This window comes from Felis catus, chromosome D2 (genome assembly GCF_018350175.1).
Source record: "Felis catus isolate Fca126 chromosome D2, F.catus_Fca126_mat1.0, whole genome shotgun sequence".
NCBI lineage: Eukaryota > Metazoa > Chordata > Mammalia > Carnivora > Felidae > Felis > Felis catus.
In genome coordinates this window covers 8261716-8267645 of record NC_058378.1, presented here as the reverse complement: position 1 = coordinate 8267645, position 5930 = coordinate 8261716, and the positions used below count along the sequence as shown (strand labels likewise).

Below are 5930 nucleotides of genomic sequence, written 5' to 3'. Positions count from 1 at the left end.
AGGGTTTATTTGGTTGTCTGTTATAAGCCTAGTCTATCTCTCCAACAGGGAATACGCAGACTCCTTAATCACATCAATAAACACCAAATAGATCAAAACGAACAACAACAAAACCCAAAAAATCCAGAAGCTTTATAAATAAGTTCTTAAATGTCCTTAAAAATAAAGACAAAATAATTTTTGTTCCTGCGTTTTCAAACCTGTAATATACCCAGCGAAGGAGGGAAAAATTGGGGATCCTGAAAGACTCGAGGTATCCCCGAGTTGCTTCAAAATTTTCTCCCAGGGCCATTAAGGGGTAAGCACGGGGATGTGTAGGTTCAGCTGTGGAGCCTGGAAATCCCAACTGAGCGCTCAAGCCACAGGCTCACCTAGTGTGGACTCCCACCTATCAGAGACACGGAGAATGGTGGAATGTGATAGACCTGGGTTCAAATCCCGGCTCTGCTCCCGCCAACTACGGGTCCTTGGATGATCTTCTGATCTCCCCTTTTCTTACCTATAAATGAATAATGACACCTTCCTTGCAAGATTGCCGTAAAGCCTAGGACACACCATCATGGGCGAAGGGCACAGCATGGTGCCTGGCATCTAGAAGCCACTTAATATGTCGCTGGTATTTATTGTTGCCATTCTTCTAGGATGAATACCATTTGTAGGCTTGAGGCGGAGAAGACTGACAATAAATCTGACTACTGGGAAATGTGCTATTTCACGTTTCAGTTAAAGTATCTGAGGAGTTGGAAGCCGGCGATCCTGACAACAGACCGCGCTCTTTTAAGCGGCTCCCGTTTGCAAGGTCAGGTTTAGGCGGACCCGCCCGGCCCCGGCCCTGAGGCTCTGCTCACCACCGGCTTGGCCGCGACAACGCTTGGCAAGGAGGAAATCTGGGAGTTTTCCGTCTAACAACCTGTACAGGCAACTGAAGCAGAAATTCACTTTAAGGCTATACGATCTGATCTGACTGCGTTGATTAAATCAACTGGGTGCCTCCCACAAGACTTTTCCAATAAAGGCGAAGATTTTGAAAAGAACTTCCCCATTTGCCGCAGTGAGAACTGTCCACGCGCCATATCTTTCTGTGATGGGAAAACACGACACGAGACGTGTCTATAAGCTCATCTAGACATTCTAGGGAAAAATAGTCTCCCTTGTATTTTTTTTTTTTCTTTAAGGAATTGCTCCATTTCTAGAACATTTCTTTCTGTCCTTTTTCTTTCTCCAGTAAGAAAATCAAGGGGAAGGTAAGCATGGTCTCTTATTCAACACGCGTAACATGAAGTGAAAAGGTTCTCCTCATTCTTTCCCCCCAGATAGTCTCCACTTATTACCCTCTCTTTTACTCATTCAATCTTGCAATTAGTTCCAAAACTAAATATTCTTAGTTCGGAAATTTATTTCTAGGGGCCATCCCTGGCGAGCAAAAACGGCATAAGTACCGTGTGAGGGAAATGGTTACATAAATTCTAGTTCATCCTGAAAACAATACTCTCCAGTCATTACATATACATTATAGCAGCGTATTAACGTGTCCATAATAAGTTTCAAAGGGGAGGATGAAGGCTACTAAATAATCTTTCCTGAATATTTTTAAGTGATAAACAGACACGAATAGAAAGAAGACCAGAAAGAAATCTATCAAAATATTAACCAAGTAGTTTTTCTCTGGGTGGTGAGAATTTTGGTTATTTATTATTTTCTTTGTTAGTGTCTCTGTTCTCTAAGATACCTAGGATGAGTATATTTTACTTTTGCGGTTGAACACAAACAAAATAAACCTTTTTCTTTTAATTTAAGAGACTATTCCCAAACCTACTTGAAACCAGAGAAAGGCAGGGCAATTTAGGAACAGAAAGAATCATAGGATGACCTACCTCAGGGCAGGATGCATTTGCTGAAGGAGGACTAATTCAGGAATGCTGTCGCCTCAGCTCAGATACTGAAGGAGGGGAGGAAGCAGGGCACTGACCACATGCGCCTCCCCTATAATCAGCCATCGTCTCGGTGACCAGCTTCGCTGCCTCAGGCGTAAATTCTTCCGCAGTTGCTTTAATCTAAGGCTACCCTTCTCCCTGGTGACCCAGTGGAGGTCCCTGTTTCCCCAAAAGTAGGCCATCCTCCGCTGGGACTATGGATGATTTTAGCTGCTGCACAGGCTACTAAATAAATAATGGTGTTAAGTCGTACTGAACCACAGGATGGGAGAGTCCGTCTCTATGTTAGTTTCCTATTGCCACTGTAACCGAGAACCACAAATTTCGTGGTTTAAAATTACGTAAGTTTAGGGGCACCTGGGTGGCTCAGTGGGTTAAGCGTCCGACTCTGGCCCAGGTCATGATGTCGCGGTTCGTGGGTTCGAGGCCCGCATCTGGCTCTGTGCCGACATCTCGGAGCCTGGAGCCTGCTTCGGATTCTGTGTCTCCCTCTCCCTCTCTGTGCCCTCCCCTGCTTGTGCTCTGTCTCTCTCAAAAATAAATGACCATTAAAAAAGGAAATAAAATTACATAAGTTGATTCTCTTGCAGTTCTGAGGGTCAGAAAGCTAAAGCTAGGATCAAGGTGTTGATAGCTGCACTCTTTCTGAAGACTTCAGGGGACAATCTGCTTCCCTTGCATTTCCTGACTCTGAGAACCTCGCACCGCTTCTAGTCATTCCAAGGTACTCTGTCTGACTTTGACCTTCTTGCTGCTGCCTTTTCTTCTCTCCTTCTTCCTCTCCTTCCCCTCCACCTCCTCCTTCTTTTTGAGAGAGAGAGAGAGTGGAGAGAGGGGCAGAGAGAGGGAGAGAGAGAATCCCAAGCGGGCTTCATGCTCAGCTGGGAGCCCAATGTGGGGCTCAATCCCACCACCCTGGGATCAGGACCTGAGCTGAAATCAAGAGTGACAGGCTTAACTGACTGACCCATCCAGGTGCCCCACTTGCTTCCTTCTAATAGGAACCTTTGTGATTACATCGGGCCCACCCAGGTAACCCAGTGTCCTAACATAATGACATGGACCAAGTCTCTTCTGCCTTAGAAGGTAACAATCACATTCACAGGTTTCTGGGATTAGGCCAAGGACATGTTTGGGGACCATGATTCATCCTACTACAGTCTCCCTAGTGAATTTCTTTCCGCTTTCTGGGCATCTGGCTGCCTCGGTTGGTAGAGCACATCACTCTTGCTCTCAAGATTATAAATTCAAGCCCCACACTGGGTGTAGAAATTACTTAAAAATAAAAATCTTCAGGGAGCGCCTGGGTGACTCAGTCAGTTAAGTGGCCGGCTCTTGGTTTCGGCTCAGGTCATGATCTCACGGTTCGTGAGTTCGAGCCCTGCATCAGGCTCCACACGGGGAGTAACGCTCTGTCTCCCTCTCCCTTCCCTCCCTTCTCCCACTCAAAATAAATAAATAAACTTTAAAAAAAAAAGGTAAGAATATTAACAATTTTTTTTTCAAATAAAAGAAATAAAAATCCTTAAAAAACAAAACAATTTACTTTCTGCTTCATTCACGGTGTGTTCTCTACATGGACAGAGGGTGGGCCAGGAAATCGGGAGAGACGTCTTCTTTCATTCAGGGAGAATACAAATTAGCAATGGGAACATCGAACAAATATGGAACACTTCATGAATTTGTAAGTCACCCTTGTGCAGAAGTGACGCGAATCTTCTCTGATTCCAATTTTAGTTTATGGGCTGTCCACGCGAGCACTTAAAAGTGCTTACTTTGATGAAGCTTATGAAGACCCATCGTGTCCCAAATAAGTTAGCTTTCTCAGCCCAGTGGACTGAGGTTTGGTTAGGAAAGCCATCTGCACAGATTAAAATGACAAAGAAGGGGCGCCTGGGTGGCGCAGTCGGTTGAGCGTCCGACTTCAGCCAGGTCACGATCTCGCGGTCCGGGAGTTCGAGCCCCGCGTGGGGCTCTGGGCTGATGGCTCAGAGCCTGGAGCCTGTTTCCGATTCTGTGTCTCCTTCTCTCTCTGCCCCTCCCCCATTCATGCTCTGTCTCTCTCTGTCCCAAAAATAAATAAACGTTGAAAAAAAAAAGATTAAAAAAAAATAAATAAAATGACAAAGAAAAACCAAAGCAAACCAACCAAAAACGAACCAACGGACCCAGCCACGGGCCCACGAATACAGAGAACAAGCTGACAGTTTGCCGTGGGGAGGGGGGGTGGGAAGTTGGGAAAATGGGTGAAGGGGAGCAGGAGACACAGGCTTCCAGGAGTAGGATGAATAAGTCACGAGAACAAAAGACGCGGCACAGGGAATCGGGTCAACAGTATTGCGATAGCGTCGCGAGGAGACAGATGGGGGCTACGCTTGTGAGCACGGGTTGTCTAGGGTTGTCTAGACCCTTGTCTAAGGGTTGTCCCACCATTGTGTTGTGCAGCTGACACGAATGGATCGCTGTGCCACCTATGCTTGAATAAAACATTTCTTTTGAAATGGCAAAGGTGCAAGTTGCTGAAAAAAAAAAAAAAACACCGGTGTTTTTATTTATGCCTCACACAGATTTTTAATGACTGCTAGGTAGTATTGTCATTCTTCTTTTCATTTGGTTTGGCTCTGTTGGAGACGGGATGATGCTGATGGAGATTTTGAGGAGACCGAAGTCCCCTCGCACCCCGATGCTGGCTGGGGGAGTGTTTCGTAACCGTCAAGGTGTGAACACCAGCGATCTGTTTTCACTACACCCCCAGAGCATTCCTGACATCCCATCCGAACTCTAAAATGTAATGAGAACCACATCAATGTTTTGCGATCTCTAAATATCAGATTAAGACAGGCGTGAAGGACTCTGCAGTCAAGTCAATGGAAACGCAGAGAAACTGACACTTTTCCTTAGGGCAACGTATACAGCAGGTGTCAGCATGGAATCCAGCTTTGGGTAGGACTAGCAATTAATTCAAATTAATGACTCCAACTTGAGCGTTTTCTTCCTTCAAGTCACCTTGCTAAGCCCTGACAAGTTAAAAGGTAAAAGCCCGGGGCGCCTGGGTGGCTTGGTCGGTTGGGCGTCCGACTTCGGCTCAGGTCATGATCTCACGGTCCGTGAGTTTGAGCCCTGCGTCGGGCTCTGTGCTGACAGCTCGGAGCCTGGAGCCTGCTTCCGATTCTGTGTCTCCCTCTCTCTCTGCTCCTCCCCAGTTCATGCTCTGTCTCTCTCTGTCTCAAAAATAAATAAACGTTAAATAAAAAAAATTAAAAAAAAAAAGAAAGGTAAAAACCCGAACTTGGAAACAACCCAGACGTCCTTCGGTGGGTAAATGGTTAAATAAACTGGTGGGCCTGTATCATGGGTGCTACTTGGCAACAAAAGGGAACAAATTTCATACATGTTAACAGTTAACAGTATGGATGGATCTCAAGTGAGTGAAATAAGCCAGGACTAAAAGGTCACGTACTGCAGATTCCATTCACACAAAGTCACAGAGATGAAGGAACTGATTCCTGGTCGTCAGTGGTTAGGTTCAAGGAAGGTTGGGGAGCACTAAGAGTGGTATTTATGTATACAGGGAAAGTATGAAGGAAATTTCTGTGACGATGGACAGTTCTAGATCCTGATTGTAGTGGTGGTTACACAATCTACACAGGTGATAACATTTCATTGCACGCAACGCACGCATGCACGCACACGCACACAGGAGTGCCTGGAAACCTTGTGAGGTCTGAATAAGCTCTGTGGACTGTACCAAGGTCAATTTCATGGTCTTGAGAGTGCAGTAGAGTTATGTAAGATACCACCTTTGGGGGAAGCTGAGTGAAGAGTACGTGGGAACTTTCTGTACTTTCTGTACTTTTGCAATTTCACATCAGTCTATATTATTGCAAAATAAAGATTTTAAAAGATTAAAAGGTTAGAAAGGCGCAGAATCTATTCTCAAGCCACTTAAAGTGCATTAGGGAGATAGACTAAAGAGATAACTCAGAAGCATAATAA

At 45.3% G+C, this 5930-nt stretch overlaps 1 non-coding gene across 1 annotated transcript; it reads right to left on the bottom strand.

The window, feature by feature from the left end:
- Positions 1-3592: 3592 nt before the first annotated feature.
- LOC111557177 lies at positions 3593-3695 on the bottom strand. The gene has a single exon (XR_002737036.2). It is a non-coding gene; the product is annotated as a U6 spliceosomal RNA (small nuclear RNA).
- Positions 3696-5930: the final 2235 nt, after the last annotated feature.